The following is a 13,811-nucleotide window of genomic DNA, read 5'->3' as shown; positions in this document are numbered from 1 at the left end:
CCCCTCCCCAACCCCCACAACCAAAGCTGGGACATGCTCAGAAAGTCAGAATGAAAATGTAAACAAAGACCAGAATCAAAACAAAAAAATCTCTGGGACTGTCCCTTTAAGCTTATACAGACTTTCAGAAAATTTTCTGAATTTATTTATAGTGTGTAACAGGTTATATAACCATCTCCCTTTTCAGAAAACCTCAGTGCTGTGATAGTGGGATGCTGTGTGTTCTTAAATTTGACAGCTAGTTTCTTTTTATATTTTGAGGAATCCTGTAAAAGTTATTCTCCGAGTCGCCCCTTTAAAGGTGTCCATTTCATGTCAGAGCTCTCTAATGTTTGGTCCTTTGTTTGTCACCTCTTGCTCATGAACCTGTTCCTTCATAGCTTCCTGCAATTTAACTTTGCTCTTTGTATTCACCACATTATTACAATCTTTCCGTCTTGCCATTATGTAAACCCTAATCTTTTCATCCACCCTCTTCTTTTCAGATTATCCCACTGACTCATTAGCTTGTCTGTCTGTTCCACTAAAACTCAATAGTTTTCTTCGTAGAAATTCTGAGAAGCACTCCGAAAGTGAAGTTTGTTTTGCATAACTTGTGGGGTACATCCATTGTTTTTCCATACCTTCTGCACTGGGGCTACTCAGTTGCAGACCTTTAAAGGCACATTCTGATATTAAAATGAGAAAGATGTCGAATTCCATTGGTATGTAAATTGTATGCAGTCTGGCAGCTGTGAATTTTGCTGTTTAGAAAAAAAAAAGTAACTTGACTGTACTTTATTAAGGCTGCATCTTTCAGCTTCACGTTATTAGAGAATTGCCTACCTATTTTCCCACCCTCAACACTTTTCTAGTCATGAGATGTTTGCTGATGTCATCCCTATTCATTACTGCATTCTGATATACTAGGCTGATCAACACTTCTTCTGAGAAATGGATACTAGCCAACATAATTGCTATGAATTCTTTTTTTTGCGTATACCCAGGTGATGGCCTGAAATTGACAGCAATCACAATATATCTATTATATTTCCATTTAATACCAACTTATCTACTCTCCAAATCTACCAGAGCATCACAAGCAGTTAATACGTGTCTGCTAGTTACCGGTATTATTGCTCCTCATTTCCTGGTGACTTTTTTGCCAACTGAATTCCCCCAGATCTCCTTCCAAGTTGAGGAATTCCCTCTTCTACCACAGTATTCCAACATAATGAACTGTGTGCTGTAATTACATACTGCTCCAGTCTTTGCTATTTTCAGTTTAGTTTGGATCTTCATTCCTCTCACTGTAGAAGCAATTACTAATTACAAGGGCATTTAACAAACTTAGTAAAAAAAAAAAAAAAACCTCTCTTAATATACTCCCCAGCAACACCCATATCAGGACTATTAAGAGTGGAAATTGATTTTATGTCATTCATTGGTAGGCATACAATACATTTCCTGCTGATTTTGTGCCTACTTGAAAAAGGTAGAGACAAAAGACCAAAATTCAGCCTTGTCACCTTGACATAGCTCTCAACCTTCCATCGCCAAAATGAGGAACACTCACCTTCATAATGTGGAACAAATGGGCAAAATGTGGAACACACACTAATGGCTTACTAACAACTTCAACTAGGAATGTCATAGTGTGGTTAAACTATGCTGGTTTTACTTATAAAGAAGATCCTTTAATGAATCAATATGATAAATTTCTGTTTACCATGGATTTCACTTAAAATAAAAAATCATAACACTGAATGTGTGACAGACTCTTTCAATGTGGAACTTTGAGGAACTTCGAGGAACATGAACTTTTTAAGACCCCCAAATGAGGTACGTTCCTCGTAATGAGGTACACTTGAGAGGTATGCAACTTGAAATGTTTGATTTCAGAAGCTGAGTCCTTGGTAGTAAAAAAGATCCATCCCATCAGAAGCCAAAAAATGTTTCTCTCTGCATGACTTCTCCATGTCGAGGCAAGGCTTCTTTCCTACCTCCACTGCTTTTGTAGAGCTTTCAGTTGAAGTCTTGGAGGCAACTGAAAGTGGTAGAGAAAACTCCAATAATAAGATATACTGAGCTTAAGTGGAGAAGGTTTTAAGTCTGGATGGAGGGTTATCTTGTACTACCTTAGCCAGTAAATTTTCAATTTTCAATTTGTTTTTTCTTGTCTCATTTACCCATTTTGACTTGTATCTTGTTAGTTATAAAGTTAGGATATCAACAAGTGGCCTTCAAGAATCTCAACTGCTGTTATCCCATGCATATGTCCTTAATGTCCTCTGTTTTAAGGTTATTTTGAAGACCGTAGTCAAGGTATTTAGGTTTGTGGTCAGGGGCAGCTTACTAAATAGGTATGATAGATGCTTAATATACCTGTCATGTTCTGTCCTGCTATGTTGATTTTCAAATTAAGGTACATATCCTCATTTTTTTAATCATCTTCATTAAATTGTCAAATTTTTAGGTTGCAACATGGGTGCATGTATATCAATAGAAAACAAAATGTAATACGTTTCCATTATGTCATGCACTATGTATGTGTGTGTGTATATTTATATATATATATATATATATATATATATATATATATATATATATATATATAGAAAAAATATTATACATAGGTATTATATAAATATGTATAACAATGTATATATAAAATACGTATGTGTGTGTGTGTGTGTCTGTGTGTGTGTGTGTATATATATATATATATATATATATATATATATATATATATATATATATTTATATGGATCTAGGGCGTTTGCTCGACTGAGCAAACGTCCGAATTCATAAAACCCGAACACACTTTAATGAAAGCGCTTTTATCGAAAAAGCACTTTCGTTAAAGCTTGTGACAAAATAAAAAAAAAACACTACATTTACACCCCCCATGTGGGGGGCTGTGCCCCCCACACCCCCCCCTACTTTAATATTCTCCCTCCGAGACCGCACTACAGTGGGGAAAAGGGAAATTTTCCTTACCTGCACTGTAGTACAGCCTCGGCAACGGTCATACTTACGTGAAAGTGCTTCTTCAGTGAAATGCACGTAAGTATGCCCGGCCATTTGGATTTCGGTCATTTGCTCACTCGAGCAAACGTCCTAGATCCATAGATATATATATATATATATATATATATATATATATATATATGTGTGTGTGTGTGTGTGTGTTTGTGTGTGTGTATGTATGCACACATATGTGCCAGCATTTTCTAACAATTTTCATTCATACTAACATTACATAAATTGCTTAGTCCTTGCCTTCTCTTAAGTATCACTCTTCCTAAGCAATATTCTGCATGCATTGTTCCCACCAATTCCATTTATCTCTGTGAAATTTCACCTTTGTAAAGATTCCACCTCCATTTTTTATCTCCTGTATAGTATTCAAACTTTGTATGCAGTTGAATTAGATTTTGATTTCCATTTTCTAGTAATTGCTTTTTTTTGTTGCTGAGAGCATTAAATTTAGTAAGGCCTTACAGTGTCTAGGCAATTCAAATTTGGCTGGCCGCGGTGGTGCAGTGCTTAGCATTGTCACCTTACAGGATGAGGTTCTCCGGTTTGATTCTTGGCTGGGGTGCCTTCTTTGTGGAGTCTGCATGTCCTCCCTGCAGTCATGTGGGTTTCCACCGGGTGCTCTGGTTTCCTCCCACATTCCAAAGACATGCAATAGGTGAATCGGACGCTCTAATTTGTCCGTAGGGGTGTGTGTGTGCGTGTGTGTATGTGAATGAGTGGTATGAATGAAATACTGTAGCAGGGCTAGCCACCCAGCAGTATAAACCTAAGCTCGAGATGATTGTCACTGCTGAAGTGACACCCTGACCCCATATGCACAATGGGAAAAGAGGTTAAGTATGGATGGATCCCTGCTTACAAGAATAATTTCCTTATTTATTTATTTTTTTTGGCCCCCAGTAACTGACCAGTGGCTACCACCAGCTCCTGTCCTTATCCACGGAGGTCTACTAAACCTGCCTGAGCCTACCCTGGCTCTACCTGACTCTACTACAGGAGCTATTGAGGAGATCAAGGACTCCGATGTAATATCATATTAATGCCAGGAGTGTTTTTTTTTCTTTTAAGACCTTCCCTCCTTTTCTCTGCACACATTTTATGAATATCTGGGAGTAGTCATGTAGCAGGGATGTTTAGTGTATTATCTCTCTTCTTTGTCAATTCAGTCAATGTCCCCTACCTATTTTCCTAAAAGCCATCCCTGCTATGCATCCCCAGCCTCCAGTTGGGATTGACTGCTAGGTGCATGCCCCACCATACCAGGATGGGCATGTCTGTCCTTCACTGTTAGTGCCTCAGTGACATAATCCACTAATTGAACATGGGTCATAGTCAGTGCTTTATTCCTCTATGGCGCACAGTGCTGGCTTAAATTATTTCCTTAGTTACTGTCTTTCATTTCCCCACTGTTTCTGTCAAAGTACTCTGTAGGGATTTTAAAAACTTCCAATATGTTACATCCCCCTTCTGCCTTAAAAAGGTGTTCATAATTTCCTCTCTCTTCCCAATCACAATTAAAACATTTGCTAACTACCTGAGGAAAAATCCTCTGAAGCCTGCTTTAAGGTCTTAAAAATACATGTACAAACCATTTGCATGCAAAAATCCTAAACCTTCCAGTGTTTGTGACGTAGTTGAGAGACCTACTGATTTCTTTTCAGTGTCCCTTTGTGATTTGCCTTCTTGTTCTGTCTTCCAATTCTTTTCTAACTTCATTTGATCAGTTCTTATTGTCATTATGAAAAATGTCATATGCCTACCAAATCTCTCTCTCACTCTCAGCATCTTTTTAATCTCTTTTTGTAAAAGCAACTTCTATTCTAGACTCTGTAAAACACAGCCAGAGCATTTTTTACTTAGCACTGTCCTTTCTTTTTCCTGTACTTTCAGTCCCTGATAGGGAAGGCAATCTCTAACCTGCAGTCCAAATCTCTGCTTAGCCTTATCCTACTCCATTACCTTTCTCCTTCAAAACATGACCATACACAAGTCTCTTTTGGGAACAGAGGAGATCTGAAGTAGTTAACTTCATTTGTTCATCAACCTGTGGATATCGGATCCAAATCGGATCCAAGCCGGCAACTTTATTCAGCTAAGATCTGAGCTCCAAGCTCCTCCCCCTTACCCATAACCCCCTGCCATCCCTCTCTGTCCCCGATCTCGTTTGCCGCGGCTTATTCAAGCATCTAGAATGAGTTCCAAGCGTAGGGCTTCGTGAGGTTTACTAAAATTACCTGTTTTTTTACCTAGTTTTTTACTTTAAACTATAGACGAGTGAGTGTTGTTTCCCCTTATCTGTTAAATTGCCAATCTTGTTGGTAAACTTTCCTTTTGTTAGTTTAGTCTTCCCCCTCCCCCGTGTGTGTAAAGGTGTGTGCGGTTTGGGCGTATATATTATTACCATGGGTGAGGCCCCTAAAACTTTCTTTTCCAAATGCTCCGAGTGTGGCCATAAGCTATCTCCAGCAGATGGCCAAACTTGGTGTGCTATCTGCCTTGGGGTTACCCATCTCTCTTCAGGCTGCACAATTTGTGCAGCCTTCAACCCCAGGGTTTTGAGGGACAGGAGGTCGAAGCTGATTCTGGCGGGACTTCTGCCCCGGACTCTGCTTCGTCCTCTTCTCCCTCGGCGGCACTGGCTGCGACTGCAGTGGTCCCGCCTTCCATCCCTGCTCCCCTGACCGGGACTCACAATCCCACCATGGTTCAGGAGGAGAGGGAATCTAGGAGGGAGAAAAGAAAGGAGAAGTATCACAAGCGGCGTGCTGAAGCTTCCTCTTTGGCTCCGCCAGCTAAACAGTTAGCCTCTCCTAGGACGTCCGGGCCTTCTCCTTCCCGACTCCATTCACCTCGATTTTCCCCGGAGCCGGAGGAGGAGACCCAGTCACCTTCGAGGTCTTCGAGGCGGCACTTCAGGCCAGCCTCGGTGGCCTTGTCTAGATCGACCCAAAGTTTGTCCGATGCAGATATGGACCGGATGATGCGTAGGTTTCTCTAGGCCCAACTGCAGATGGGAGTGCTCCTGCCTCCCCCCCTCCGGGGGGGAGCTCGACCCCATTTTTCACCCGATTGCTCCTTCTCCAACCCACTACCGGGATTCGGAGCCGTCGGATCCAGGCAGCATCGGAGCCGGGGGAGGCTCGGCGCAGATAGTACTCCCTACTTTGGCTCCGTCCGCACCCTCGAGTTTGTCAGGTCCATTTTCGGATCTGAGCTCTTGGAGCCGTGAGCTGAGCTTCGGATCCGGAGGTGTCAGTGTGTCTTCGGCTCCGTCTCGGTCGGAGCATACTGGCCCTTTAGATCCGATTGCAGCGGCGCCGACTCCTGTCCACGCCTCGGATCCAGAGGGACTGCGCTCACCCGGCCCCAGGGACAGTTTGCGCCTACGTCCCAGATAGTTCCCTTAGAGGAACAGGATGTTGTTGGTGAGGTATCCTTGGACAGCCCCCCCGAGGAGGTTCCTCACAAACGTAAGTGCAAGAGGAGGCACTTGGACTCACCCGAGTCCCTGACAGAGGACACAAACTTAGAGGAAGGGGAAGGTTCCCCAAGGTCACCCCCCCCCCCGAGGACGTCTCCTTTGGAGACATTACGGAAATGCTTCGTATTAGAGGGGGGTGGTTAGCCCAAAAACCTTCCTCTGATGAGTCTGTGTTTTTGGAGGCGTTTGATGCAGGCCCATCTACCTCTTGGGTGTCCCCTCCCGCTGATCCCCTGGTAGATCTGATCACTACCAGGGCATGGAAGGATCCGGACACTGTGGAGCCCATACCAAAGAGACCAGACAAAATTCTTAGTCCACCCACAGATAGGACGGTCTGGAGCAAGGGTGCTCCGGTAGATGCCATGTTGGTGGCGGCTGCCACCAAGAAGGAACTAGCCCAGGATAGTTCCTCGGTCCACCCTCCCGACAAGGAGTCTCAGACGATGGACTGCATAGGGAAGCGGATGTTCGCTTCAGCCACCTTCTCAGTAAGGTCGCTGAACTTATATGGCACATGGGATACGACTCCAGCGGGATCTCATCAAAGAATACGCTGGGTCGCCCCCAGAGTCTGTCGGCCGAGGATAAGAAAACATTCTCAGCTCGAATGGCCACTCTTAAGTCCATTTCGAACACTAATATGCGGCTTCTTTCCCATGCCACGGAAGGAGCCGCTAGAGCTAGCGGAGCGGGCATTGTCTTACGGCGGCATGCTTGGCTCCGTCTCTGTGACTTTGCGGAATCCTTTAAGGCGTCCTTCACAAATATCCCTTTTGATGGCTCTTCACTGTTCAGCAAGACCGTCCGCAACATGCTGGTCCAGAGTGAGAAAGACAGGAAGACGTCTGCCGTCGGGATCCGCTTCTCGGCTCCCCAGAGGTCCTTCTCCAGGAACCAAAGGGGACAAAAGAAGATGTGGTTCCGGAAATCCCAACAGTCCCGTTTCGCTCCGGACCCCTCGTCCTTCAGAGGCAGAGGAGGACAGGGTGGATGCCGGCCCAGAGGCAGAGGGGGACTGAAGAATTTCGGGTCGGGAGAACCTTTTTCGGATCGGCCCGTGCAGCAGCCCTGAGGGGTTACCCGACTGCTCCACTCTGGAGGCAGTCAGGGGGCATTTCTCGAGGCACCTAGCAGTTTGGGAGTCCATTACAAAGGACCGCTGGGTGATTTGAATTATATCCAGAGGTTACACTATCCCCTTTCTGAATCTTTCTCTCAAATCCCGGAGCCTCCCCGATGTCCCACCCAGTCAAAGGGAGGCAGCAGCCACAGAAATAAAGCAGCTGCTAGAAAATAGAGCAATCCAGCCCATCCCCCAAGATCAATCCGGATCAGGCTTCTACTCCAGGTTCTTTCTGGTACCAAAAAAGACTGGGGACTTGAGACCAATCCTCGACCTGTCCACTCTAACCCTGTCAGTTGCCAAAGAAAAGTTCCGGATGGTCACCATTCAGTCCATTCTCCCACTCCTGCAGGAGAATGACTGGATGTGCTCTATAGACCTCAAGGATGCATACTACCACATTTTGATGGACAGATGATCCAGAAGGTTTCTCTGCTTCCAGCTGGGAGCCAGCCACTACCAGTTCAGGGTCCTTCCCTTTGGTCTCACCACAGCCCTCAGGGTGTTCACCAAACTGATGGCAGTTGTAGCGGCCCACTTGAGGCTTCAGGGAATACAGGTCTTTCCGTACCTAGATGACTGGCTCCTGACTGCCCCCACCAGGCATCTACTCTGTTGGCAAATCAGATTAAATGCGTATGTAATACCAGGGTTGAATGATAGCTGCTCCATCAGCAGCCTTTTAAAACTTAAAAATCTGTTCAGATAATTGATTTATCTGTATTGTTTAGTTGTTTTTATAGTTTTACAACACTGGTTTTAGGATAAACACATATTCCTGCATCCTTTGTTTGTACTGTTTATTGTGTTCAGCTTAATAAGCCTGGAAGATCAGGGTTTATTTTATGTTATTTAGGAAGGTTGCTTTATTTTGAATTACCTCTAGATTTTAATAGTATGAGTAAGTTAATTAATTTTAATTATTCAAATCAGGTTGCCTTTACTTGATTGGTTACCCTTGATGAGCTTAGTATTATTTAAGCCTTTTAGTTGTAAGTGTTTTTACTTTCTGAAGAAGTCTGCATATGTTGGCAGACGAAAAGCGCTTAAAAAAACTGAAATAAAGACTATCCTGTTTACTGCCAGTATTGTTTCTGCTGTTTCACACTGCTACGATCCGTTCTTCAGTTTCTTGGTCTGTGTTTTACATTATTTTTGGTATCTACTCTGTTCAGTCAGGAATTACTTCCTTCACTTGGCCTCTCATCTGGGAATCTCAATCAATCTCAAGAAATCCTCCCTTCAACCAAACTTTGGATTTCATAGGGGCCAGGCTAGACACAAACCTGTTGAGGGCCTTCCTAACTCCGGACAGGCTTCAAACTTTGACACTCCACGTGCTGGCCCTCCTACAGTCCCAGGCTCCTCCAGCGGAATTGGTCCTGAGGGCGCTAGGTTCCATGGCTGCAGCCATCAATCTGTCACCTCTAGCTCATCTAAACATGAGGGTCCTACAGTGGACCTTGCAGGTTCAGTGGTCCATCCTGCAACATCCACTAAGTGCACCTATCTCCCTCAGCAAGGTTTGCAAGAAAACCCTACTCTGGTGGATCCAGTCCTCGGCTCTCCGGGAAGGGTGCCCCTTCTCTATGGCCCAACCCCAAGCCACAGTGACCACGGACGCTTCTTGCCTCAGTTGGGGGGGGGGGCACTGCATGGGCAGAACCGTCCAAGACATCTGGACCCACCCGGAGACCTTGTTGCACATCAATGTCATAGAGATGAGGGCGGTGCTTTTAGCGTTGCAAGCACTCCAGGCCCTTCTTCCCTTAGGGACAATTGCAATTCAATCAGACAAATATGTCAGTAGTCTGGTATGTCAACAAACAGGGGGGAACCAGATACTATCCGCTATGTTGAGAGGCCATGAGAGTTTGGGAATGGGCGATCGCCACCAACCGCTTTCTCATAGCAACACACATTCCGGGTCGGTCGAACATTTTGGCAGACAGGCCAAGTCGAACCATCCTCTCATCTTACAAGTGGTCTCTGAACCCGAGAGTAGCGAAGCAAATCTTCCTCAAGTGGGGTCAACCTTGCTGCGATCTATTCTCGTCGCCTTCGAACGCAAAGTGCAGCGAGTACTTTGCTCTACTTCCCCCACCAGTGGAATCCCCCAGAGACACTCTAGTCCATGTTTGGCCATCCGGTCTACTTTATGCTTATCCACCTCTTCCTTTCATGATAAAATTCTTGCAGAAAGCTCGTCGGTTGGGGAGCAGAGTGATCCTCATAGCCCCATTCTGGCCTCGTCAAATGTGGTTCCCTTGCCTATGGTCTCATCTAGTCAGTCCTCCATGGATTTTGGATCCCATTCCAGATCTGATATCTCACTCCCTGGGCTTGACAACCCCAAACCTGGACAATCTCAAGCTCACAGCTTGGTTGATCCATTTCCAATCATAGCTAGGACTCCCGGTATCTCCTCTTCCGTTAAAGCTATTTTAGTAGCCGCTCATAAACCTTCTACTAGAAAGGTCTATAAGAGCAAGTGGAAACATTTTTCGATCTGGGTGGAACATAGAAATTTGGATCCCTTTACAGCCCCGATACCAGCTGTATTGGATTTTTTGTCATACTTATTTGATCAAGGTGCCAGCTCCTCCACCGTCAAAGTCCAATTAGCAGCAATTTCACACTTTCATGTGGGAAATGATCTCTGTTCTTTAGCTTCTTCCAAAATCTGCAAGACCTTCGTAAAGGGTACCTTCCTGTTAAGGCCTCTCTTGTTCTCCAGGCTCTTACTGGCCCTCCATTTGAACCTGCAGCTTTGGTGGATCTAAAATATCTGTCTTGGAAAACGGCCTTTCTCATTGCTATCACTTCGGCTAGAAGGATTTCGGAGCTTCAAGCCCTTTGCACCAAACCTCCATATCTGGTCTTTCATAAAGACAGAGTTTTCCCTCAGGACCAGTCCCTCCTTCTTGCCTAAAGTCGCCTCTGAGTCCAACATTAATCAATCTATCAATTTACCATTTTTTTTCCCAAATTATCACAACAAAGGTGAATACAAATTACATTCTTTGGACGTGCACAGACAACTGAGGTTCTATTTACACAGGACTGCTGAACATAGGAAATCTGAGCAACTCCTTGTATCCTTTGCTAAACCCTTTTTGGGTAAGCCTGTGTCAAAAGTTACATTGTCCAGATGGATTTCACAATGTATACTTCTTGCATATGAGTTCTGGTCAACCAGAACCTGTCAGAGTTCACGCAAATTCCACTCGATCGGTTTCCACTTCTGCTGCATTTTGGTCCAGAGTGTCCTTGGATGACATTTGTTCAGCGGCCACTTGGGCCTCATCCCATACTTTTATTACCCATTACAAGCTGGATATAATTTCCAGAGGGAGGGCGCCCTTTGCCTTTGCAGTGCGCCGGAATATTCTAACATGAGGACCTCCCAAGTTTTTTGGTAGCTGGGGACTCTGTCCCACAGGTTGATGAACAAATTAAGTTAACTTCATTTGTCAGCAACCAACCCCCCCCCCTCCATCCCCATAACCTGTAGCTTGTCCTTTTTAGGATCTTTGTGCTTCCTGTGCCAGATGACATCAGGTTAGGATGTTTAGTTGATCCTCTGGTTGTAGTATTCTATAATGCTAAGCAAACTCGATCTGAGGACAGAGAGGGATGGCAGGGGGTTATGGGTAAGGGGGAGGAGCTTGGAACTCGTATCTTAGCTGAATAAAGTTGCCGGCTCGGATCCGATACCCACAGGTTGCTGACAAATGAAGTTACCTACTCGGATGGAACGTTATGGTGAGTACATAACTTCTTTTTTGGCTACTTGGTTGAACCTGAGGTATTTGATCTTTTTGCACCAAGAATAAGCTGGAGTGAGATCCCAGAATACTGTTCTAATGGAATTTCTAGGATGGCTGTTTTGCTTCTTCAAGAAAGTTACTGATGCAATTGATGATGGCAGATCAGTATTCACTGCATACCTAGACCTCACAAAGACAATCAACACCATCATACACTCTGCTATTGCAGATAAACTCTCCCAGCTAAATATAAATCTCTGTGTAACTCATTGGATAACAAACTGACACTCAAGCTGAACCCAGGAAATTGGGTTGGATGACTTATCCCTACCACTTCCAAAAGATGTGTTGCTAACGGTGTTCCCCATTGAGCATTCCTTGAGTCAAGGAAAATGTTAGGGTTTATAGCTGACAAAGTTAGCAGACAACTGTAAACTTGGTGCTATGATAAACTTGGCAAAAGACACCAAAATCCCCCAAGAAGTCTTTCATTTACTAATGACTATTGTGAAATCTGTATCCTTTGACAAACACAACTTCACTTGCAACTATCACATAGGTAACATAACCCTGAAAGTTGATCCCATAGTCAGCGATCTGGGAACTTGTGTAGACAATGAACATTCCTCTGATCACCTTGAAGCTTTTTTATTGCATAGCTTGTATCTAAAGGCATGGCATACAATCCAACGATGTAATCATTCCACTGTTCACTGTTCTCATCAGGCCAATCATTAAATATAATGCCCCATTTGCTATGTATCCGTCAAGTACTTGTCACAGCTGGAGCAACCACAATGCTTTTTCTCACAAAAAAATAAATAAATAAGGACTAAATCAGAAAATTCATGGAGAACCGTCTCAATGCCTTGACCTTTTGCTTGGTATCATACATACTACTAAGAGGTGACCTCTGCTTTATCTGTAGAGTCTTAACAGACCCTGTCCTGTCAGACCTTTTCACAAGTCCAGTGGTAGCATGAATACCCACTCAAGGGATCTCAATCTTATTTGAAACATAAATAGACCATGTTGGAGGGATAGGTATGTATGTCAGAGAATCTTTCTTGTATGGCACCACCTTCCACTCCATATAAAATGAAGTATTTCTCTTGCTCTGTCCAAACATAATTTGGATGAATGGATGGGAAACTACAAACTCATTCCTAGTTTACCACCCATGTCCCCCATGGATAGAGGCAGCAAGTAAATGTCCCACCATTTCTTGTTCTGAGAACCTGTTGGTTATTCATGCTCAAAATATAAGGGCTAAAAACTTCCATGGGAATGTCAGGCTAGGCTACTTAAGATCCCCACAGATCTACCTGTGAACCTAAGAGGTGGAGTATCGTCAGTATTTCTGCCTTTTTCTGATAGGGTGGGATGCATTTTGGGGACACTGGACTGACACTGAAACAAAGGAATCTCATAACCCCTTGGTAATCCTTATTAGGAAGTAATGGATTGGTTTATATATCAGTTAATAGAATAGTAGAAATTGGTGAAGTTTTGTGTTAAATATTGTGAATTATAAAGGTATTATTTTATTATTTTTGAGCTCCATTTATGTAAAAGACGTAAAAAGTGGTTTGATTTTTGGTTTTGGTTATCTTGATTTGTTTAATGTAGATCTGGTATTTGTTGTAAAACAAATTGATTACTGTTGTGATTCAGGTAAAAGCTTACCCACTCATATTTGAGTTAAGTCCCACTGGATCTTTAACACCCATCTGAAGTACATGCAACTCAGACTGATGAGACTTGGGTTCAATGTCATCCAAAGGAAAGATTGTCAGGAGTACACCATTCCTATCTCCCTCTCAAATAGAAATCAATTGCTACATTTCACTGTTTGTATTGGAAAATGAATCCAACCAGTTAGTATAGGGATAGAAACCATACTGTTTTGTTCTCTCAGTGTCTGAGGTAAGTATTCTAACTGCTTAGGCAGGTTGATGTAGCTAACCAACCATTTAATTTTTGGGAGATAGGGTGAAATAGAAATACCTACAGAAAGCCCACTAAGAGAGAACATGCAAACACAAAACGGTGGCTGGAGGTCACAACTTGAACCTCTGACTCTGGAGTTGTGAGGCAGAGTTCTTATCAGTGAGCCACCATACCCAAAAGTTATCATCTTCACATCCGTACTGAACAAAATAAGTCTGATGCTTGATTTCAATAGATCTTTTGATTTAAAAAAATATGAAATTAAATGATGCTTTTATTTTTTGGGTAATAATAGACTTCTTTATTTTAGTGATAACTTATTTGCTGTGGGTGTAGGATTTATGTGATCTGAAAGCTCAAGGATTACTATTTTAGCTTGATGCTTGGCCTATTAAAGATCATCTCATATTTTACTTTTTTCTTGACTAAGTGAACTTGGTCTTCCGATGCTGCACTGAGTATG

General features: G+C 43.3%; 1 protein-coding gene across 2 annotated transcripts in view; it reads left to right on the top strand.

The window, feature by feature from the left end:
- The window catches only part of HBS1L (HBS1 like translational GTPase), a 2,781,383-nt gene that overhangs the window by 1,452,533 nt on the left and 1,315,039 nt on the right, over positions 1-13,811 (top strand). The window lies entirely within an intron of this gene.

The sequence above is a fragment of the Protopterus annectens genome, chromosome 1.part1, assembly GCF_019279795.1.
Source record: "Protopterus annectens isolate FY-2018-M chromosome 1.part1, PAN1.0, whole genome shotgun sequence".
NCBI classification, from domain to species: Eukaryota; Metazoa; Chordata; order Ceratodontiformes; family Protopteridae; genus Protopterus; species Protopterus annectens.
The sequence above is the reverse complement of the archived record's forward strand: the minus strand, read 5'-3'. Positions and strand labels throughout refer to the sequence as shown.